The 25714-nt window shown below is 39.6% G+C and overlaps 1 protein-coding gene across 4 annotated transcripts in view; it reads right to left on the bottom strand.

The window, feature by feature from the left end:
* htr2cl1 (5-hydroxytryptamine (serotonin) receptor 2C, G protein-coupled-like 1) overlaps positions 1–25714 on the bottom strand; it is a 206221-nt gene that overhangs the window by 141623 nt on the left and 38884 nt on the right. The window lies entirely within an intron of this gene.

Genomic DNA, 25714 nt, shown 5'->3' with positions numbered 1-25714 from the left:
ATGCAGAATTGACACAAGTCACATAGCAAACCTCGTGGCCTATTATTATAGGATATACAGTTATGTGAAGGTTTTCACTGGACCCTTGTGAAAAACTTAACACACCCTTACAGTTTGCTGGACTGCAGCATTCATTGACACCACCTTGGATATTCACCACATCGTCAGACCTTTAAACACCAATGCCCAACGTGCAGCTCGAACTATCGGACTAAGAGTCTCATGCTGCGCTATCTAGGCTTGATGTATGGAAACTCGAATGACTTGAATCACCAAAGAGTTACATCTCAGACTCAACAGGCCTCGTGTATACATTACCAGGCATACCTTTCCAAAAAGGTTGCCAGTTGAAAGCATCTTCTCTTTAACCTCCTAGGACCTGCCGTCCACATATGTGGACATCACATTTTGGGTTATTTAGACCAAAATACTCAATTTTGCTCTACATGGGCCTGATATCCACTTACGGGGACATTATACTGCTACTGTTCTATCAAAATTTTAAATGAATATTCTCATATGTGGCTCTCATTTTTCTTAAAAGATAAGGTAAAAAAAAAAATCTGGTAATTCTTTGTTTTTACATTCATCGGGCCCCAATATGCCCAAATATCAAAGAGAAATTAAAAATTCCATGTCGTGGAAGAGTTCGGGTCTTAGGAGGTTAAAAAGAACATGGCTTAGGTGTGCAAACATACATCCTGAACAAGATTTCTGGAACAATGTGCACCTTGAAGCAACTGTTGCTTTGGCGCTATATTAATAAAATGGAATTTAACTGAACTGAATTGAATCAATCAACCAGTAGAGATGTCTGGGGAAAACCAACACAGCATATCAGCACTAAACCCTCATACCAACTGTCAAGCACGATGGTGGACAATTGATCATCTATGTTTGTGTTACAGCCACAGGACCCGGGTACCTTGTGGCCATTGTGCCGACCATGAACTCCTCTGCATACCAAAGTTTTCTCTTCAAACATGAAACCTTGTGTCTGACAGATAAAGCTTGGCTGAAACTTGGTCTTGCAAAAGGGCAATGATCCGAAGCATAGCAGCAAATCTACAACAGAACTTCTGAAGTGTTTACTGGACCAGTCAAAGTCGAGACTTCAACCTGACTCTAAAGCTGTGTTGTGTTGCCTGCAAACCTCAATGAATGAAAGAAGAGTGGGCCAAAATCTTCCACAACCAAGTGAGAGACTGACTACTTTTCTTTTAATAACAGCTCTAATTAACAGTAGAATATGAAGCAATATTAAAAGAGTACTCCTAGTAATCATATTCCCATGACTCTCATATTCTCATTGCCTTTAATATATGTGCATTACCCTTTAAAGCATCTACAGCACACATGGAAAAAATGCTATTTATTGTATCTTAGGAGGACTGTTTCAGACTGTTCATTATTAATGCCTTCCTGTGTAAGACAAAGTGTTTGGTGTATAAATATTAGCCTAATCTTCTCTTCGTTCAGTCTGCAAAGCAGTGCTGTTTAATTTTAAGAGAAAAGAAAACAACATCTCTCATTTCACAGTTACAGAACAAATTTGATTTCCGTTCATTCACATTCATGAAACAGACCATTTGTTCAGACTTGTTACTGCGGATATTAATTTCTTCTTCATTCGCCGATGGGGACAAATGTTGCATTTTGATGAATGTAAAACTGTTTTGGATCTGCAAATATGCAGTCAAGGTATCATTGACCTATGGATTGGTGCATATGGGGCAATTAGCAAGATGCTGGATTTGCATGGATTGTTTTATGCAGAGCTTTTCACTGTAACCTCACAGGACACCAAATTGACACGGAAAGTTCAACATTTCTTAATGGAAAATTAAGCCTAAGCCTTTGTATTATAAATACGCACTTGGGCGTTATGCTCGCTGTATGTGTAAAGTTATGCTGATATACAATAAACTGTACATGTGTTCAGTGGGTAGAGGGTAACGTCTACGAATTGGAAGGTTGTCGTTCGAGTAACTGCAGCAGTCTGCATGTCAAAGTGTACTTGGGAAAGACACTGAACCCCAAGCTGCCTCCAATATATCTACTGGAGTCTGAGTGTGCAAACGTTAAGTTAAACATGCTTAGGCATAGAAAAAATGCACTGTGAGTGGGCGAATGAGGCTTGTAGTAAGAAAGTACTTTGAGTCCTCAAACAGAGTGGCAGAGCATTTTAAGGATCAGTCGAATGAGATTTTAAAGGCTCTTAAAGAGAACATATTCATTAAATGTGCTTCATGGGTTCAAACGTGCACCATGTTTGTACTTAAAGTACACAATATTTTTATTCTTTAACTAACAGAAGGAAAATTGAGCATTGTTAACAGCTGATTCTTAAGAGAGATTTAGGAGGCAGGAGGTTAATTCGCCAGTTTAACAGCTTACAGCTTCAGATTCACAGGTTGTATATCTGTTTGACTCGATCCTCTTTATACGCCTGTTTAAGACATACAGCCAGCTTCATCGCGAAGACCCCATCGACACTAAAGAGCTAAAGAACGATATCTTTAACGTTAGTTTTCTTCATCTTCCCTGGAGACTGTGGTTAACAGTAATGGCGAATCAAACGAGACCTCCAGATCAGATTTAATTAGTTGCCTGTCAACGCTGCAAAGGATCCCCACTCAACTTCAAAGTGGCACAGCTTACACTGAAAACCAGTGGACTTTCGAATATTGCTGGTAATGATTGGGGCGGGCGACGAATGAGTAATAGGAGGTTCTACGAAAAGGTACAGCTCAGAGCAGCTCATTAAAAAAAAGTGGAAGAAATGAAGGTGAAGGTAGTTCATTTTAGTTTGGGCCTCCTTTTAAATCTGTGTAAACTGAACGTTGAAGGAAGCACACGTGAAACACTCTGTGTCTCTATGATACGTGTACGATAAGAAAGGCTGTTATTAAGTGTCACATCCCCTCATCCTGGAGAAATTTGGCAGACAGACTCTCTGCTGCCATATTTCCATTCACAGGCTGTCATCTGTCAGACTGAGAAAGTTTCTTTTTCCCGATGTTTTTTTTTTCATACTGTCAGTTGATCTACCTTGTTTTCTACCTCTTTCAAACTAAAGTCCCCACCACATTCAATAAAACTGAAAGTAGGAGGATTATGTGTAATTTCAATCAGGTTACATGCAGATAAAGTGCAACAAAGACAAGCCACTGTCATGTAAGGGCAGTTTTACTCTTTGGGTTTGTTTAACATGCAGTATATTTTATAAACAACTTAAATATTTGCTGACAAAGTGATATTTAAGAGGCTACGTATCCAACTAAAAAAAATCAGGAGAAAACCTACAATGAGACAAAGAGGCGACAATTTCTGCTCCAGAGTTGCATGTTTTAGTAGTAATAGACAAACAACACCATTTCTGTTAAATGCCTAAACTCGTAAAATTGGTTTTGGCCAATTTCTTTTCAACTAATTGTAAATATTTACTCATAGAAAAAAGACTCCTCGCTGGTTATATATGGCGTATATAAGAGTGCACTGGATGCAGAGCAGCCTGTTAGGATGCCTGGGTCGTTGACCCAGGGTTTTTGAGTTTATTATATTATTTATCATTTCTAGTCTTTGGTTTCTTTGTTAGAGTTCTGTATTATGGTTTATGTCTCTGTGTAATCCTTAGTTGCTGTCTCCCCTGTCGGCTATATCTCCGTGTCTGTGTCTGCCCTGGTCCCACGTCTCTGTTCCCTCTGTAGTGCCTGCCTGTGAGTCTGTGTCTGTAAGTTCAGTCTGTTTCCTGTTTTACTTTGAAGGTCCACGTCTTATGTTAATGTATCTGGTTTTGCTTCCCCTTGTCTCGTTAGGCCTGATTTGCCTCAGCTGTGTTTCCCTCCTGTTACTCATTCCCTGATTGCTCCCTCTGTGTATATAAGCCCTGTGTTTTCATCTGTCTGTGTTGTGATTTACCCTCATCTTGCTGTGTGTTCTGGCTGCGTAAGCTTATTTTGTAGTCCTAGTTTTGTTGCCCTTTTGAGTTTAGCATTAAAGCTGTTTTGAGTTTGCGTTTTGCCTCCGAGTGTCTGCACTTTGGGTCCTCCTACTACCACTCCTGCCTGCACACAGCCTTCACATGACACAGCCAAAGTTTTCAATTAACAAAACAAAGTAGCAGTTCACAGCTTTAAGGGGAAAAAGCAACAGTGTATATATCGATAACCATTACGTTGAACTGTGTTTGTCTGCGTTTGTGTGTCTTTGTGGGCACGGCTGTTACAGAGGAAATATTGGATTCCATTTACAGTAGCTGGTCTCAGTGGAAATGTACAAGCTAATGAAGCTCAATAAGCACTTTTACTGCTGCTTTCCTGCATGCTCTCTTGCACTGTGTCTGCCCATATCTCATTTTGTAGTTGTAGTAAATAGTTATAAAGGTTCTGGTTGACCTTCATACACTGTAACACTGTGTTGCTGAAGTTCCCTCCCGTATGAATGGTCTTAATGATCAATAAAGACCACTAAACCAACCTGGAACATCAATGAAACTGCTGGAGAAATCGACCATTTTATTTGTACTTTTGCAGAAGTCATCGCATACCTGAAAAGCAGCCTCACAGAGATCTGCAGCCCAATGTGAAGCTTTTCGACATCCAAACGCAAAGGCACATAATAACAAAGCCAAATCAGTGATAAAAGAAAAAGCACAATATCTCAAATAAAAACTGTGCTACAACTATCTCCAATATGGCTACCAGTTACATCACCTAAAGGTCTGTTTTGTAATTGTAAAATGCATAACTGTTAAAATACACATTTACTAAAAACAAATAATAAAGTCAAATAATGAAGCAGACAGGTTACAGGAGCAGAAGACCACACCACTTGCTACTTCTGTCAGGTAAGAACAGGAAACTGTGCAACGTGCACAGGCCCAAACACAGAAGATTAAAAACACATTGCCTGGTCTGATGAGTCTTGATTTCTCTCTCAACATTCAGATTTTAGGGTCAGAATTTTGCATAAACAACATGTATCCATCCTGCTTTGTATAAATGGTTCAGGCTGTTGGTGGTGTTAAGATAAAGGATTGTTAGTCTACTCTAGCTCTCACAATGCTCTAACTACAAACCTCAGCGATGCAAATGCTTTAACCAAACTGGGGATTAAACCAAGAACCTTCTGATTAGGAGTCAACCTCCTCTAGTCCCTGAACTACAACACCCACTCATCAGGAGTTAGGAAGGCTGGGACTAAGACTGTTAGGATCTTACCTGACTGTAAAATTCCATAACAGCTAATGTCCCTAAAGGAGCAGCACCCAACATGGACTTATGTAGCACTTTATACAACATGTCTCATTCACTTTTTCTTATGTTTTCTATCTAACATTCACACTTTAATTGGTGTATCAGAGAGCAACTTGGGGTTCGTGTCTTGACCAAGGGATACATGCAAACTGGAGCAGCCGTAAGCACACTCTTACTACTTCCAGGAGGGATTATATGGGTTAGTAGCAGTCAGGTGCTGCTAATGAAATGCACTTGATTAACTGATCATGAGCAAGAGTAAGCATCTCAATAAGCACAGAAGTTTTTGCAATATAACTGACCATAAGGTGAAAGCCCAACGCAGGCCTTGAACCCACAACCCTTAAATTAAGTGCCTTATGCGCTACCAACTGAGCTAGCAGGCCTGTGAGGTTGTGCAGTGAAGGGACAGGGGCAGAACAATGAATGTGAACATTACAATGACCTCCACAGTCAGCAGATCTTAAGCCAACAGAGCACATTGGGGACGTAGTGACACGGCATCAATTTTTTTCCATGAGAAATGTTTTAATTCTTTGTGGCAAAGTGTAACTCACAAAGTGGAGGGCGAGTGTATATACACAGACATAAAGGTGGAATGGAGAAAGTGCTGCTTTCAGTGAAAATAAAAGCCAAAGCCTCAAAATTTGGTCAGTAGAAGGAGTAGAAGCAGAAAGATTAATGCGTGCTCTGTTAGTCAAAAAAGGCTGAGACTCGCCAAGGTGAAAGGTCAATCATGTTCCTCTCCATTGATTCTGTAACAGAGAACCTCATCATCCCCTATCAGATGTCCTCCCTAGCATCTCTCTTATCCCCTCTCAGCTGAACACACTGTACCGGAACGAATGATAAACAGTTACAAAGTCAGAGAAAAAGTGAGTCAGAGACATTTAAATACCAAAACACCATGCATGGACTGAAGTCTTCAAGTAACCTTTTCCATCTTCAGGTTTATTTTTATTAGATTATTCTGTTTTTTCCTTGTTTTCCTGCTCCTTCTTCCATCCTCTCCACTTAGCATCTTTGATCCCTTTGCCAGCTACTATTACACCATGTGTGCTCCCTCTCTCTCTGCTGGCTGCCAGCCATTCTCAGCATCTACCATTTTACCTTCCACTTCCCTGCAATTTACTTTCTACCTGTTCTCATGTTCTTTCTTATTCACCTTAGCCTTTATTTCTCTTTCCTGCCTGCGGTGTCAACAGGTACAAGTCTGTTTATGCTGTCTTCATGATAACAAGCAGATCAGTAATAAAACAGGAAATTGTAGCTCTGCAGTGTGTGAACTGCTAAACCTTTTCCATGTTAACATGCAGATTACTGTTTGCTTTAACCAAGTTTTAAAACTGAGTGATTTGATAAATTATGAAAGCAGAAAATGTGGTTTAATAGAGCCCCAACATATCTTAAAGACCTCATAGTACTTTATTCCCTATCGGATTGCAGGTTTACTTGATTTACGACTGGTTTGTTCAGTCATTAACAATTATTAAACTCTAGTGGTGCAACGGATCACGGTTGATCCGTAATCCGAACCGATCCCACTCCACGGTTCGGCACGCACGTGATCCGAAGATTCGAAAAAGAAGGAAAAAAGTGTGTGTGTGTGTGTGTGTGTGTGTGTGTGTGTGTGTGTGTGTGTGTGGGGTGCGCGTGGTGGGTCTCTCAAGTGATAGTTATGGCCAGCACTGGCGGTCGAAGTAGCGGAGCAGAGGAGTTTGCGGCATTTAAGCTGCCCAGTCCGATCGGGCTAAAGCTATTACAAAAGCTACTGGGGTGTTTAGCTGCAGACGGGAGGCCGTATTCCATTGTGCAAAACAAGGGGTTTAAACTATGATGGACGTGCTTGAGCCACGCAATGATATCCCGTTGCGCGTCCACTTCAGTGACAAGATCGTACCCAGGCATGTATGAGCAGGAAAAGTTTAAAGTTAAGGCTGAACTGTCCCAGGCATCTTCTGTTGCCCAACTACAAATGGGTGGACCTCCAGGGCAACGGAAAGCTACGTGACCGTGACCGCTCATTATATCACAGCGGAGTGGTAGATACAAAGCCCTGTACTGCCCTATATTGCACCTTAATTTGTTTTTATACAATTGCGTGGAATGAGTCTTGAGTTGAATGTTTTTAATAGGCAAAAATACTTAAAAAGTTAATAAATAAATGTTAAAATGTTGTCTTTTTTTCTTTTTTGCTGTTCCGAAAATTAATCCGATCCGTGAGAATTTTGATCTGTTGCACCACTATTAAACTCTGACTCTCTCCCATTTGGTGTTTGTCCCGTCTCTCCCTACTCTCTTTTCTTTCCCCTCACTCCAACCGGTCACAGTGGATGGCTGGTTCTGCCAGAGGTTTCTTCCTGTTGAAAGGGAGTTTTTCCATTCCACTGTCACCAAATGCTTCTTCATAGAGGATTATGTGATTATTGGGGTTTCTCTGTAATATTGTAGAGATTTTGCCTTACAATATAAAGCTTGTTTTAAATTGTTACTATATAACTGAATTGAACTAAATTAAACCTGTAATAATTACCTAACATGTGATTGTTTCCCAAAGGCTAACCAGTTTTGCACCCAATGCTGACCAAACAGAGTTTGCTACATTTCCTGCTGCTGATAGGACAAGTTATGAAACAATCAGTTTCAAAACTTTTTTTAAAAATAAGGTGTTGTTCAAACTACATATCAAACCAGCTCAAAATCTCTCCTCCCTCCACTTTTGTCATTCTTCTTGTCATCTCTCTTTCGTTTCTCTTCCTCCCTGCATACATGCATTCACTTCACACTCCTCCATCTCTGCAGTTCCATCCCCCTGCTGCCGCACTGTCCATCATTTATTACTTCATTGACTGCTGAATCTTTCTTCTCATTATTTCTATCCAAGCCCAGCCTTTTCTTCATTAATCTTCCTTCCCCCAGTGGCTGGTCAGCTCTGGTGAAGCTCAAGTATCTGTTATGGCTAGAATGAAAGATATGGGTGGTGCCTCGCCTGGAGGGGAACAAGTGTTGCTTCAAACAGAAGACCTGAGGGTAAAACACAGTAAATCTAAATCTAACAATCTCGAAATGTCTACTCAACAGTGTAGAAAATCAAGGCATTAAGCAAGCAAATGTTTGAACACAAGCCTGCGTTAAATATATTTTCACCCACCCATACTTCATGGCTGGGCGGGCTTCACCAGATCAGCATAAAAGTCACTCTTCTCACTGTCTGTAATCAATCATCATGACATAGTGAAGGCAGAAATCGATACAGAAGGCACTGAATGCATGAACACATACCTGCAAGCTGTTTTCAGTTGTTCACTGCTCTCTAAAGAAACAGTGCTGTGCAGGACCTTCCTCCCAAAAAATTATGTTCCCGAATAACTAAACACATTTTCAAGCATGTTCTTAAGCAAGTGGTGTTTAATTCTTGTTTGTGACACATCCTGGTAGAGGACAGCACTACCTAAAATGTTTTGCTGTCTGAGCCTAATCAATAAAATGCAAAGAAAATATTCCTACAGTTCCTCTGAATCATAACTCAGAATGCAGTTTAATGGAACTGGAATACGACCTTTAGTAGATGGTGTTGACTTGTGGTTTGTACAAGCAAAGTGTCTGTGCAGATACTCTGCAGAGCATGGGTGAGCCTTTGCTAGCTGCCCAGTCATATGCCATCCAGGCCCTAACAGGCACTACACCAGCTGTGTAAACTACTTGGCTCACAGTCAAGCAGAGATGGGAAGCGCTTCAGTGAAGTCAGCCGGTCAACTGTGATACAAGTATGCTCGATCCTTATCTTTTTTTTCTCGATTCTAAAGTAAAAAGAGTAAAAAAAGCCCCACTCTGACCAGCTCACAACAAGCAATTCTGCCAGGAAAGATGATGCATATGATGGATCTTCAATCTCAGTACAAAGGGAATGAATGAAATGACAACTCGTATATATATACTGTATAGACCAGTCAAGCAGGTCTATACAGTAGCTGGCAACCCACTATATTCCCTGACCACTTGTGTGTGGGAGTTTATGTGTTAAAAAAAACATAAATTACTGAACTTCAATAACTTAGTGAAACTTAAAAGAGTGTGTTTAATATATAAAGTCTTACACTCCCTTGCTCCACCACCACTAAAGCAGTTCATTAGGCATAAAGAAAGCTCAGACAGGACCACTCGAGCTTCAATCCGAGGAGACTTGTTTATACCCCACAGACGGACAGCATTTGGGCAGAACGTCCTCTCTGTCAAGGGAGGCCATCTGTGGAACAGTCTTCCTCAACCCATTAGAGAATGCTCTACACTCAATTTGTTTAAGGCAAAGGTTAAAAACTGGTTATGGACAAATCAAGTGTGTGATCATGTATGAGTTGTATAGTTTTAATGTTTTATTTGGGAACAGAATGGTGTGTATGTGTAAGTTTGGTGATGGAGTTTTTATTATGAATGAATGATGAATTTTTATGAATTTATTTTATCTATTTTTTATGCTTAAGGACAACAGATGGAAATTAGCCCTTGGCTATAATCTGGTATGTTTACATTCATGTAATTTTTTTTTTACATTTATGTTCATTAACATGCACTGTCCTAAATAAATAAATAGAGCACTAAAGCCCCATTCATGCAGGCCCAGAAATGAATCAGAGACTGGTTGGAGAATGCACATTTTACTGGTCTTTAGGCTGTGTGACTGTGGACTTAGCTAATTCATCACATATTAATGGGTGCAATTTGCTAAAAGGCTACAAATATAAGGTTCAAACTGTTTACAAACCTAAAGCATCATGGGTAGATTAGTTACCAGACCTGGAGGCTCTAGTGGGCGGCTTTTCTGTTGGATGAAATTAAACACACTTTACGAAATCCAGGTGTATTTTTATATATATACTTTATATTTTGATATCGCTAAAGTTCAGAATACCCCAGTATGTTTTGTTACGGTTGCGAAGCTTAGCAAAGAATACTGGTTATATATATTTAGAGCTGTGAGAGTTCTCTACCCATCATTAAGTGACCATGCAAACAGATTGTAAAATTTATTACAAACAAAAACCCAAAACTCTGTAAAGGCATCTGATCCAGGAAGGTCCAGAGACTCCAACATTTGATCAGGCAGAGTACTCTGACACAGGAACTAGAAAATGCAGGCACCTAAAGGCAGTCTGGTCAAAGCCTGCCTGTCTTACAGTTGTTGACAGGTTGACAGGATAACAATTACATAAGAAAAAGGCCGGCTGTCTGTATCGGGCAGTAAAACAGGGGAGTGTTTTTCAGACAAGTAAAATTGAACTGGCCAAAGTGGAACATGACAATGGGGAGTATCTGATCACACCTGATAAAGCTTCCCTCGTTGTAAACACTGACTTCTACTGTAGCAGTTATAATAAGCAAAAAGGTAAACATGCAATGGGTAGCAAAACCTTTATCTAACATGAAATGCAGTATAGGCATACAAGTAAACTCCATATAACCTGATTTATAACACAAGCTTAATTATCAAGTCTGATCATTCCCAGTAGAGAGAATATTGATGAACACATAAACATAACGCACGCATAAGTCCTCCTATGTCTTTATCATTCATCAGAGCAGAAAGAAGCAATTGCCACTGAAGTAGTCCTCCCTGAATTCATCCTGCACTGTCAACACTTTTTGTTGGAGATGCAGCTAAAGAGTCAAAGTAATTAAGAACCACCGCAGTGAAATGGGATCTGAGCTGCTGATTTACATTTGTTTATGCAGAAAACCTGCACAGGCAGACACAATACACCTTTACATCTCTGTGGGAGTTAGTGTCACTTCCTAAGAAAAACAGAACATCCATCAGTAGCGTACACCTGCAAAAATATCTTTCTGTAAAAAGAAAAACATGTCATTTTTGCTATATTTATGACTAACATGGCTAATGTAACATTTAGCATACCTAAATTTGAGGTTTTTTGGAAATGTGCTCACCCTGAAATCCTTTCCCATTGCTCTGGCATCCTATGGCTAATGCTCCCAATATGTTGCTGCTTTTGGTTGCAGTAACAACTACACCTCATTGCCATGCTACTCATTCTCTTAGTTGTCCCCAAACATGGACGGAAAACACAATTTCTTTTAGTCTAGTGCCATGCTTAACGAATGTTCAGGAAACTGGCAGAGCCAAAGAGCCAAGCAGCAGCTGTTGAATTAGAAAGAGGGTAAGAGGCAGAGGGTGGCCACAATACTCCCTGAGGCTTAACTATTGATGCAGCTGTATGTGAAACTGTGTGACGAGGTCGTCCTTGCTTCAGTAATTGAAGTTCACGAGGAACAATAAAGCTTTTTGTTTTGAGCATGAGCTTATTTTATAAACATCAGCATCCTTTGAATGAAATATAATACATATGACCTTTCAAAAACTTTGTGTGGGACTCTTATAATGGAAGCTGTGCAGCACATGGTGGTATAACAGGTACGACCCCATAAAGATGACAGAAAAGCTCTTCTTGTTGCTGGTGCTGTGGTATTGTTATCTTGAAAGAGTTTTGAATCAAGAGGTGCTTTGACAAAGTCTATATTTGATAAGTCTTGGACTACAGTCATGCTAATGAATATTAAGGGCTTAAATATGGGTAAGTACATCAGAGAAAAGCTTGGATTTTAAGTAGCTAAACACACAATACAGAGTCGGAAAGTCTTGAGCAACCGCCGCATTTCTCATATTTTTAAAGGAAAAAGGGAAATGAGTGCAACAGCTTATGGAAATATGGAAATATAATACATAAGGCAAAGACAGAGTTTGTATAATTTTAACCAGCCATGACCACCTTTATTCTTCAACACTAAAGACAAAGTTTTCTTGCCATTTCTTTAAGTAGCAGCTCCAAACCATGACAGAGCCTCCTCCGTGTTTTACAGATGGCTGTGGACTCTCACTGTAGGGACTCTCTTCTGACCACCTCCATACATATTTATGACAATTTTACCAAATATTTTGGATTCATCACTCCATCAGATCTTTTGCCACTGATCTTCAGTCCAGTTCTTGTGTAGTTAGGCATACCTCAGCCTTTTCCCTCTGTTTTCTTTCCTTAAGAATGGCTTCTTGACAGCCACCCTTCCACTGAGACCATTTCTGATGAGGCTTCAGTGAACAGCAGATGGATCATCTGAAGGTCCACATGTATCCTGTGTCAGGTTTTTGATGAATCTTTACCTCTTTCTTAAGGGCGTGACTTGTTCATCTGCTGTAAATATTTAGTTTTTTGCTTTTCTCCTCTGATTGTCCAGTTTCCTCAATTTTTGAAGGACACAATGAACACCACTGCAAGAGCATATTATCTTTGGCATGTTTTCTTTGTTCAACTAAAGAACTGGGAACCAATTATGTGCGTTTGTAATCGGCCATTAGTAAGGTCATGCCTAAAAATACAAATGGTTCTTTGTCTTGAGGTAATTGCCTTTTTAGGCTTGAATGACTTGTGAGTCGGGTGAAATTAACAAAACATTCCTGTGGTCAGGTTCAAGGACTGGACTGAAAATGAGTGAAAAAGCAGCCGAGGTCCAAAGAAAAGCTTTGAAAGGACTTCACAAAAAAGTCTGCCTTCTTGGAAGCAAAATAGAAAGAAATGTGATGGAGATAATGGTTCAGTGATGGAGATAAATGGTAACTGACATGTGTAATGATTCCAGTAACTTTATCAGTTGATAAAGAACTGGTGATGTAGTTGAATGTTCAAGCAAAGGGAGTGCTTTTTGCCTTTGGGCGGATTGTTTTATCACGCTCACTGCTCCCATGGTAGAATTTAACTTAAGTGCACGACTCATCCAAGTTCCCTTTTGGGAAAGTTCAGTGTATGTCTGAAGACGCATGAGGTAATTCAAGTGTTGGTGTGTGTGGCACTACAGGGGGAAGGAAGTAGCTGACAAGAACAAAAATAAGTCCCATCACAAGTAAATGAGTAGATGTACAGTAGTAGCATACGAAGGACAAAAGAAGCATATGTTTACAAACAAGAGCACAATGCTGTTTTCACACAGAACTGTGGGAATTGCCAAAACAATGAGGCCCTGACAGCGTATGAAGTTATCTTACATGAACTACGCGACGAGAGTTAGTCTGTGCCAGATTCCCCATTTTAAACACTTCGACATGTGCCATCTGCTTAGTGCATGCAAATGGCAGGATGCATAAAGGCCACTCAATTTCTGTGAGTTCCTGGGAGATTGACTGCTATATTGAGTTGAGGGCAGCAGTGCATGTGTGAACTCAGCTGATGCTGAAACAAATTAGACAAAGGGATAACACACAGAATCAGTACATCCAATGCTGAAGTATGCTTCACACTTAAGAGGGAGCAGAGGGGACCGACGAATGACTGAGACCCGTTAGTGTGGATTAAACTGAGGGTTGCACACGATTTGTTGCGTACTTGAGTGATAAGTGTATTTTGAACCATTGCAGCAGCTATGGCATAACACAAAAATGCATTAATTAATAAAAAAAATCCACATTCAGCACAAGGGATCGGAGAATACTAAGACTCCTACAAGTGCTTTGGATTGTTACCAGAATCTGGATTATGTTGTCTTTTTGTATCCAAACCTTGGTCACAAGGGAGGCAGAACTATAGTACCATTTCTACTTTAAACTGTTAGCATTAGCATATCAGATGTAAATTTCCTTTAAAGACACAGGTCCTGTTACAAATATTTAAGATAATATTCACTTGTACTCTTTAGAGCAGGGGTGGGGAACTCCAGGCTCCTGCAGGTTTTACATATCACCCTGGGTCAACACACCAGAGTCATATGATTAGTTCATTACCAGGCCTCAAGAGAACTTCAAGACATGTTGAGGAGGTAATTTAGCCATTTAAATCAGCTGTGTTGGATCAAGGACACATCTAAAACCTGCAGGACACCGGCCCTCGAGGCCTGGAGTTCCCCCACCCCTGCTTTAGAAGATTTTAAGTCTTTATCAGCAGCAACAGAGCATTTAATTTGGTGGCAGTTTGTGCTACTCAAGTTTCAGTGTGGCTCTAGAAAGGCTGGAGTTTGAATCTTTTCCCTGTCCCTGTGTGGGTTCTCTCGCTTCCTCCCACAGTCCAAAAACATTTGGACAGTGGGCTCAAGAGATATTTGGACTGTGGTGACTCTAAACTGTTGTGTGTCTCTCTGTTTAATGATACAGTCACACTGTAAAAACCAGGTATGCAACCATTTGCGGTCAGTTGTCTTGAGTACAACTTTGGTGCATCAAGATGTAAATGAAACGTGAATAATACAGAGTCAGTCTGCTCATAGTTCGAGATTGAATAGGGCCAACTTGGCATTTACTTTTGCTATACGTTGCAAATCTGTTTCCGCCTATAAACATGGAAACTCACATTACACAGAAATTCACATTAACTACTGTTACCCTGACTGTTTTCATTATATTTAAGAGTTTTTTTTTCTGTGAACTGTCTTAGTATGACAATGTTATGTCTCTACTTTTGAAGATCTTTACGAGACCACTGGAAAGTCTCCTGACTGGTTCGACCCATGGGTTGGGCTGTCAGTGTGTTAGCTGCTAATTGGTCCTTATCTGGTCTAACATCTGGCCATTCTAAAAACTCTGGTTCCAGCAGCACTCCCCTGGCAGTAAGTGACAGTGGTTTTGTCCTCTCCAAACATCTGTGATGGTTCTGTGTGTTGTGTCTTGTGGGGAAAACCACAGGGTTTTTGTACATAGGTTTGTAAATAGATAAACACACTAATTTGTTATCACTTAAAGCACAAGGATGAACTGTGTTTTTCTTTTGTAGAGTTTTCTGCAGTTTGTGATTATTTACAGACTTAGGTTTAACATGTTTTTTGTTCGGTTCTGTTTGTTTTTCCTTTCGGGATCAGATAGGACAACTCACAGGTTTGAAACAGAATTTAACAGAGTCCTTCAAATTGGGATAGTAGTGATAATTGATGCAGGATAGCCACTGAACTGCAAAATGACATTGGCACTGTAGTTGGCAAAGCTCCCTTGCTGTAGGAATATACAGGAACAGGAAGACTGAATTAGATTGCTTGTAACGCGTTGGCAATCTGCATTTATAAATCAGACAATTATTTGCAATCCTGCAAATCTGAGAGTGATTACAGTCATTTTGACTTGAACCTTGATTGGTTGTCGAGCGGTTGATTCCTACTAGGTGACTTGTGATATCACCTTACAATCACAAGGGATTGCACACTCAGCTTTTGGATGACCAGCTAGTCAGTTTCTGCATTTTAGTGTGAACAAGAAAAAAAAAAAAAAATTCTCAAAGGTACAGTCCAGAATGACCCCTGAAATGTCTCTATCAACATATTTCAGGCAGTTTGTCCATTCTGCGCTCCAGATGGGTAAAATACGATAAAGATTGTAATCGCATTAATCATGATGACGCGTTAACATGTTAACGTTGACAGCCCTAGTTTATTATTAAGAGGAAAAAAAATCCAAACTTACATGGCCCTGTGTGGAAAAAGTGAACCCTAAACCTGATAACTGGTTGGGACACACTTAGCAGCAACAAGCGTTTGTGATAACTGGCAATAAGTGTTTTACAAACTGGAGGAAATGGAGGGTTTTTAAGCATGAACCACCTTTTTAAGGTCATGCCACAGCATCTCAATCGGATTCAGGTCAGGACTTTGACCAGGCCACTCCAAAGTCTTTATTTTGTTTTTCTTAAGTCATTCAGAGGTGGGCTTACTGGTGGGTTTAGGATCATTGTCCTGCTCCAGAACCCAAGTGCACTTTAGCTTGAGGTCCCGAACAGATGGCCAGACATTCTCCTTCAGGATGTTTTGGTAGATCACAGAATTCATGGTTCATTTTACCACAGCAGGTCTTCCAGGACCTGAGGCAGCAAAATAGCCCGAGAGCACCACACTACTACCACCATATTGGTATGTTGGTATGATGTTCCTTTTCTGAAATGCTACTTTTAAGCCAGTCTAGGGTGTACCCTGCCTATACGACACAGATACAGCTGAGATTTACATTGTAAAATCATAGTATTATTATTGCTGCAGATTGTAGATAGTAGAGTATCCTAACCTCCCCAAAACAGCCCACATACCTGATTTTCTTCTGTAAATTCAATTTAGGAAGGCAAGATTGGCCATTACTTTAAAGCAGGAGTGTCGAACTCCAGGCCTCGAGGGCCGGTGTCCTGCAGGTTTTAGATCTCACCCTGGGTCAACACACAGCCATTTAAATCAGCTGTGTTGGATCAAGGACACATCTAAAACCTGCAGGACACCGGCCCTCGAGGCCTGGAGTTCAACACCTGTGCTTTAAAGTAATCCAGAGGTTGTCACTAGTTAAAAATAGACATGTTATTATCTGTTTTCATTAACTCATTCACTGCCAGCCATTGGCAGTGAATGAGTTAAACCCATTGACTCATTCACTGCAATTGACGGCTATAGACGTCATTGGCAGTGAATGAGTTAATAGTGCCCACTGTTACTCCCTTGCTCTATAATATTTTGAAAGTAGTTTTAGTTACTGAAAATTAGGCCTTAATAAAAAAAAATTACATAACAAACAGGACATTACATTACATTAGAAGTCACAGGTTGTAATATTAAGTGTTACCTTTAATTTGATGCAAAGCCTTAAACCCTCAGCAGTGTACTTCCAACATGAGCTCAATCCTCTGCCACAGAATGAAAACCTAAAATTTGTGATTTTCCAAGCAGTTTGTGAAGCTACAGACCTTGAAAGAGGAAATGTTGTTTAGAAAACACAACTGTTTATTTAGTGGAATATGAGGCAGAAGTGACATTTTCTCAAAGTCTCCTTCCCCTCCTTGTGCCGTCACCTTTCCCTCATTCATCATTGCCTCCTCTTCTTGCTCCACCTCCCAATTACTCAATTTGTTTCTCCGCCCGTCCATACCTTAATCACTCGTGCCATTCACGCACTCCCATATTCATTCACTTCTCGGTGAATCATACCTTCATTGTAATTCCCTCCTTGCGCTCATCCTTCATTTGCCGAGCTCGTCTTTGATCAGTCGTTTCTCAGCCCGTCTCTCGTTACTCACACCATTCATGAGGTTCACGCCACGTTCTCCCTCCCTCCCTCCATCTCTGCTCTCACTGACGCTCTATAATTTTGTTTTTCGATCACCAGCAGAATTAGAGTCACTTTGCCTGCTCAGAACAATAAAGGAATAGTGATTTGTCTGGGAGGCCTGATGACAAATACATGATGAAGCACACGATGTATTCACTCCAAGCCAACAAGGAAGGGACAGGCTGAAAACCGACTGCTTCTTTCAATTGCCTCATCATTTCCACCACCTCTCTTCTCTCACCTTTCATCTCTACAAATCACCTTCATCCATCTCTCTACCTCTCATGTCTTCCATCATTTTAATTCTTCATTGTTATTCCCTGTTTATGTTTCATTCATTTATTTGTATTACCTTTTATTTTTCTCCAAAGAGTATTGCTCACTTTTTTTTGGAATGTCCCATTCAGGATTTCCATGTTTTTAAAACCACAATTCCATATTTGCTCAGCCACATTTCCATATATTTTAAAGCTAGGAAAATTCCTAATTTGGAACATAAAATAGAAATATATTTTAAGAATGAAGTTTGCTGTTAAGCTGGTGCAGACTTTGATTACATGCACATCAATGTCATGCAACTTAAAAAGCAAATCTAAGCAGGTGAAGTTGAAGAGCAGGTGGGTGAAAACTAACAAAACTCCCCTGACATTTCAGAGAAACATCAAGTGCACCCACCTGACAGAGCGATAACTGAAGGAAGCATGTGTTAATTAAAATGCTTTGCCTTTTGTGTCTCAAATGTCAGTGGTGTTTGTGATACAACCTGCAAACACAGGCTGACTTTAAGCTGACATATCTTGATATGGATCTGTTCTCTTATCAAGGACCGTCGCGATCTGTGGGTTTCTGCTTGTTTTTGAGAATTTTTAGTTTTCTTTTTCTTCATTGTTACTTTAGAGACTTCGTTTTCATTATTGTAGTAGACACAGTCTCATTCTCATTTGATGGTTATTATTCTTAGTTCAGTTTTAGTGACTATTTTGCTTTATGTTCATTTTTGTGTTTCTCTGTTTATTAGAGTAGCCTTTGTGTTTCTTGTATCTTGTTATGTAGTCTTAAACTTTGTTTAATTCTTTCCTATATTTTGTATCTTTAGTTATATTTAGTTCCACTTCCTCCTTTGTAATTACCTTAATTGCTTTCAGCTTTCTTCCTTCCCCAGCTGTTTCCTCTTGCCTTGATTACCCTCAGTGGGTCTCTGTGTGTATGGCCTCTCTTTCCTTTTGTCTGTTGTCAGAGGATCTGTTTGTCATCTCTGTTTTTTGTGTGTGCTACATGTTTCTGTCCCAGAGTTTGGATTTAGAAGTTAAGTGCCACTTTCGATTTTGCCACTTTTGTTCATAGACTTTCAATGTAATTCAGAGTTACAAATTAGAGTTAGCAGTGCTTCCCCAACTTACAATGTCCACCATTTCAGCTAAATAAGGCAGATACCAATATTTCTTCTGGGGGAAACAAACTACTATTCATTTTCTATTGAACATATAGAATTACCCTTGCGCTCCACACCTGGTAGAAGGCAAAACAAAGTAGAATTATTCTAGTGAACCAAGTCAAAGACTTAAACGTCTGTTTAGCATGTTAGCGCTAATGGGGGTTTTCACTCTCAGCTAATGCTAGCAACCTTATTTAGCAAGACATTACATTACAGAGACACACATATAGGTCCATGTACACATTACACACTACAGCCATTTTGATGACATCCTATTTTAAAATGTAGCTTAGATTCTTCTGGTTTTAGAGTTTGTGGGAATATCTGCACATTATTCCAGAAGAACATTTTAGAGATCGGACCCTGATGTTTGTTGAGGGAATGTGGCTCACAATCTAAGTCCTGGTTAATCCCAAAGGTATTTAATGTTGGTTTGGTCAGGTATCTGTGCAGGCCAGCAAAGTTCTTCCAAATCAACCATGTCTTTATGATCACTGCATTGTGCTTGTTGCATAGTTATGCCGGAAAAGAAAAGGAACTGTTGAAAACTAAAATTAACTAAAATGTCTGGGTAAGCTGAAGCATTCAGATTTTCCTTCACTGGAACCCCAGGCCAAAGTCTAGAAAAATAACCCCATAGCATTGTCCATTTTAGTGATTAAAAGGTGCAGTCCAATACTTTTAGTATTTGTCAGATCTCTTAATTATGTAATATAAAAATAAAAATACATTTCACTTATCAAAACTAGATCAGAGATTTCTTAGATGCCTGTTTTGCTACACTAGTCACAAAGCAAGCCAAACTGTTTGCCCCATATTGAGTTAAAAACAGTACAAAATAAAAGCATGGTCAAGTCAGATGCAAGGTGACTGTTGCTGCTGCTTGTCTGCCATCAATTGGATAAGCAGTTAAGAACATGGATGGATGGATGGATGGAGCTAACGTGGACCCAAACATATCCAGATCGTTTCCAGTTTTACAGATGACAAGTCCAGCTGATAAATGGTGCTATGTGACACGTAGCCTGACCAACCTGTTTGCCATTGTGATTTGATTGCTTCAAATGAAAAAAGTTTCCTTTTAAATGAACTTCCATTTTGTCCTCTGCAATGTCACTGAAGTGCCCTTCAACAAAACACGGACCTCTTCATTATGTATTCTGGTGCTGCCCTGAAGCTCACACTGACTCATCCACCAAAAGAGATTTGTTTGCGTTGAAGGCAAATCTAAAAACCCAGGATCCAATTACCTTGTGAAAAATTGTTAATGAAGTTATCTGTCTGTACAGTGTAAAGGTGGGTGGTGACACAACAGATAACACTAATCCCCCAAAACAATCCAGAGAGCAGCAAAAGTGAAGGAAATGTGGATAGGAGGATTCACTTGTCCAGATAAGAGAATGGAAATTACACACATTGTTGAAATGATGTATGTGCTGCTCATCATGCATCAATACATGCCCGTTTTCAATTTTGTTTGACACATCTGGAAATGCAGATATAAACAACCCAGGAGGAACACGATCAAAGGTGTCCTTGTTCCAAATACGATTGTGTGTGTGTGTGTGAGTGACAGAGCATTAGTGTGTAGGACGGCACATCCTGTCCTGGGGTGTATTAAAGGCATCCTTGTACCAAAATTAAAGTTAGAGACAAACACCAAGGCTGACGAGTGATGCACAGTTCAGGTGTCGGTGAAACAGGCCAGCCAACAGCAATGAGACAACATCCACTATGACTCATTGATGAAAGGATTGTGGGGGAAAAAACTGAAATTAAACAAAGAGGGTGACTTTGAAGTAAGCAGGAACGTTCAGAAGCTTTTACTCAAAGTAATTTATTATCACGACGTTTACTTTTATCATAATTTTATGCCATAATTTCTGACAGTATCAAAGCATAATCCTGCTGCAGCAAATATTTGAACCCAAGCAAGATCAAAGGAGAACAGGTGAAAGAGGATAGGGGATTAAGTCATTACCAGAAATTATCCTCTGCGTTTGCATCTCAGGCTACAAGCACCGTATCACTTTTAAGGACAAGGCAGGCAATATTTTTTGCCAGAAAATCCCTTGAAAAGACTAAAAAAAAATTTCTCTTTTTTGTTATTGTTGCCGTGACTCTCACCATCAAGCTTATTTGTTCTTTTTTCTCCTAAAAGGAAGACGTAAATCTACCAGCTTATTAAGTGTTGGCTTATCAACCGTTTTGCTAATGTCGTTTCTGAATCCAAACCTCTGTGCGGCGAAATCCCAAATAATTTAAACCAAGCATCAACAAACAAGGGTCAAGGTCATTCCTGATTCTCTGACTATTTCTAGTGTCTTCTTTCAGCCGTGGGAAGACACAAATAGACATACTTGACATACTCAAGTGTAGTACCCGAATGACAGCCTCCAGGGCTGAAAAATGTCCAATTTAAGCTGGTTCCAAAAGCAAATCAATCCATTTATAGCGTTTAAAGCATGCGGTTAGCCTTGATGTTGTGGGGGTTGAATGCTAGGGTTGTGGCCACTTTGACAGGTGTCCTATATCCCAACATCCCTTTATTAGCAACTGCTAGAGCTTATTTCCAGTAAGCAGAGTTGGCAACCTGGATCTTTTAACTGTGTTTGTGCTGCTGGTGCCTTATAAAATAATTTTTAATTTAGACTTGCTGTGTGGGAGAGACCATCCAAAAAGTTTGTGCTGCAGTTTTGTATAACGACTAGGGGTGGGGGAAAAAATCGATACTGTGTAGTATCGTGATATTTTGTTTGCTAATAATGTATCGATACAGGGACAGCACAAATCGATATTTTGTTACAAAAAAAGTTTTTGTGGACTGGAACTCTGACTTCAGAGCATGTTGATCAGCTCCTTTTTGTGAGCAAGAATCCTGACATTCCTTCACTGTCCAAATGTGTTTAACTTGTTTTTTGGCAGCAATAAACATGACAGTTTACTTCTTTTAATTTAAGACACGTTTTATTTTAATTAAGTTTAAAACTTTTATTTAAATTCTTCAGTTGCTGAATGGGCTGCATAGTTATCATAAATTGCATAGTTCAGAATAGCTATAATTGTACCAGATGGTTGCATTCAGTTAAGTTGGACTAGACTGTAATACAAACTGTTCAGTTTGTCAACAATAAAACTGACTGAAATGAGAGAAAAACTGAGTGTGAGACTTTGATATTAGATAAAATGAATATTGATAAAGTTTACCTTTATGTACAGAATCTGAATATCGCAAAATATTTTTAAATTTTGCAATAATATCGTATCGTGCGTTAAGTATCGTGATAATATCGTATCGTGGGATATATGGTGATTCCCACCTCTAATAACGACATTATAGGAATTTATTAAGCTTTTTTATTAGCAGGTATCTATGAAAGCTTTTTTTCTGCTACTGCAAAACTAATTTTTGCCAAACAGAGGTAAGTTGAATTTAAGTTATCTCGTATTTCTTTCTTTCAAAATTTCTCACTTCTTTGAAAACCCAAAACTCTAAGTGAGGTATCTCACTAGGTAGACTTACTGATCCAAACTTCTCAGAAAGTCAACATTTTAAGTTAATGAGCTGAAATTTCCAGATTTTAACCTTCAGGAAATTTTGAAAAAAAATAACCAGAAATTTTGATTTATGGATGGAATTTTTTTTTCCTCACTGGCAAAACACAAGCTTTCATAGGTCTCATAGTTTATGAATGCAGCATGCTAACAAAGCTAGCTAGTTGTAGTTTTTGAATTAGCACTCATGTCATTCAGCTATAGTAACTTTTTGGCTTTAAAAACCAACATGGTATTGCTAAAACACTAATTATGAGCCTTCAAAATTCTAATAGAAAACATTAAAAAGCATCCAAAACGTAGGTGCCGCCATAGTGGCAACATCCTTCTTTCCCAGTTTAACCCAGTCAATCAAACTTCTGCATGTGCTGCTGAGTTTATATTAACCTACTGACAGATTAGTTTTGTGTAAAACTATTTGTGTCAGCTAAGCCTTTGAAACCTAACAAGTATTTAATTTATCATCTCCGTTTACATCCAAAATTATCATGGCAGCATGGCACTTCTACAAGCTAGCAAGCACACTATAGCCTCTAACGCTACTTAGCCTTGTAAATTGTATTCTTTATGGATGTCTGAGTCTATTCTTGATTATAGCCCATAGGAAAACAAAACTTTAGTGTTTGTTTGCAACTGAACAACCATTTGACTACTTTGTTAGATTTAATCCACATGAAGTCTTACAGGTGGATAATATTTAATACTTTGCACACCAGGATAGCCTTACAGCACAGAAAACTATGTTGTAATGAACAAGCATGCTAGGCAGTATCACAGTGTGGCTCATTGCAATGTTTTTTTATAGTCATAAGAAAACAATGCTGCTCAGTCACACAGAAGAATTAATTATTTGAGGCTTTGTACAGACTAATATTTGCTAGTCGGATCATTGTCTCTTCATGGAATGACTGTATGCTGTGTGATTTGTTGATGAGAGAGAAAGAAAGACTGCGTTGGCCACAAACCAAGACAGAGGTCATGTGGCACACTGATGACTCAATTCTTCCATATCCAACAATACACCAACATATTGTGTGTGTTTGGGTTAGTTTCATTGGCTCCAGTGAGAGAGCGGAGCAAACACATTCCTAAATCTCTCAGATTAGAGCGACATAGTGGATTTGTCTGAGCTTATCAACAACAAAGCAGAGCAAATGGGAGTAAGTGTCTTCCACCTACAATGATGGACACACAACACACAAAAATCCACACGCAGAATATAGCAGAACTACTCTTTACTGTTCCGTTACAACTTCATCTTAAACTCCTGCTATGTCCTGTAGCTTCGTGCATACAGTCTTTGGTGTATTGTAGGACCTATTGCTAAAAGATGCCCAGCTATATGTTACCTACGGGATGGCAGAAAGCGAAGCATAGATTGGGTTTTGAACTTTGATAAATGAGTAGTCGCGTAGCATGTTTCCTCAGGTTTGATACAAAGCATTGCGATACTGACAGCACTTTCACTGCCGATAAGCAAGCTTCACAGAATAGTTCAGTTGTATTATTTTATTTCCTGATTTCAGAAGGAAAATATAGCAGAATCCCCAGCAATGAAAGCCTTGTTTGACAGTAATGTCCCACTGCATTGGCGTGGTCGGCTGAGGCTGCAGGCAGGAGGCTCAGGTTGCTTAAAGCAACACAATTGATTTGATGGTCAGACAGAAATGGTGCAAATTCAGTACACCCAAATGAATGCCAGACATGCTAGAATACAGAAATAGAAACAGCTCCTTGTAGTGCATCTCAGCCTCAAACTTATCCTGGTGGCTTTGCAGACCTGCAAAAATGCCCCCCAAAAATTCCTACATATAGAATAGATGCAAACATTAAAATTGTAATGAAAGGCATTTAAATTATTAGTATTTTTAGTATTAGTATTTTTTTGCACATTACTCTGAGTAATTGTAATGGATTACAATTACATTCAGTTGTTTAGGCCTACTGTTACTTAGCATCGAATGTTTTCTCAGCTGCCTGGCAACCAATCTTGTGAAGCACATTTAAACTCCACCAGAAGAAGAAAATACATAAAAGTGAATTGTGGCCTAATAAGCTAAGGTGGCTTCTGCCATTGTGGACGATCTATTCTTTCAGTGGTCAGCACTGTCAGGATGGCTAGCTATTAGCTAATGCCACGAATGCAATTGAGCTTAACATTAAAAATGAAGGCAGATTCACCCCCGCTGTGAGGGAATCTACTAAAATGAACTTTGAAAATGTAATGTTTTAGGGATGTAGACGTGACCAGGTGTTTAAGTTGAACTGTAGTTCAAACTGAATATTATCAGCAGATTACTAATACTGGGGGAACACCCCCCCAAAACAAACAAAAAAACAGACCACCCAGGATGTTTGTAATGATAGAAAATGTGCGCACCTCAACCAGAGGCCTGTCCCAGATATCAGGCTTCTTGGTGTTTAAATGTTAAAAGATCTTATTTATTTTTGTGTATCTGCTCTTTCTTTTGATACATGTGTGCACCGATAGTACCTTCAAAGTAGCACTGGGGGGCTGGCATCTGCTCACACAGCCAGCCTGCTGAGATACCCACACGCATTGTACAGATACAACCCGCAGCTGAACCACATGGTCGTGTTTGGAAGGTGAATATAACGGACTAAGACATCACCTGCGTGTGTTGACATTGTTGGGTCTGCCTTGTGTGCGAGCTGACAGTAAGAAGAATTACACCAAAAAAGTCATGTGGTCATATTCACCTGTCTTCTGCCATTAGCTACACTGTTTGAGCCTGTGTGTGTGTGTGTGTGTGTGTGTGTGTGTGTGTGTGTGTGTGTGTGTGTGGTGAGGCGAAAGAAGAACCACGACTTTGAAAGCGGTGATCTCTCAAAGCTTCTTTTTTTTTTTTTTAAACTAATGTCCACAGACAGGAAGACAGATGCATCACTGTCACAAACACCCATGCACAAAATTCTCTGTGAACACCGCCCAAGGGCATTGTGGGAACTTGGCACTGTGGACAGGGATTCAGAAAGAGGAAGCAGACTGCTGAGGATGTGACTTTAACTCCTATTTAAACTCGCTGATCGACTGAGACAGCATTACTTAGTAAAGCAACGTTCTGTCCCCAAAGGGTCTGTCAATTCCTGGAATATTGTGGGAAGTTATTGAATTAACATCGACTGTGCCAAACACGATAGCGTTCTACTTTTAAAGGTGAATAATTTCTGAGATATAAAAAAAGGACTGTTTGTTCCTCAGGTCTACTTCAAATTATAATTCAGTTTGCTAAAATCTTTGAATTTATGCTGCTATCATCATCATGTAATTAATATAATAAAACAAGTAAGAGCAGATGTTTTCTTTTAATTAGCTGTAAAACAATTTCTTCCCTGCTACTGTTTTCTGGACATTTCAACAAATTTACATTTAGTCACTTC

This window comes from Simochromis diagramma, unplaced genomic scaffold (assembly GCF_900408965.1).
Source record: "Simochromis diagramma unplaced genomic scaffold, fSimDia1.1 OVJJ01000612.1, whole genome shotgun sequence".
Lineage (NCBI taxonomy): Eukaryota > Metazoa > Chordata > Actinopteri > Cichliformes > Cichlidae > Simochromis > Simochromis diagramma.
This window is presented reverse-complemented; position numbering and strand designations above follow the sequence as displayed.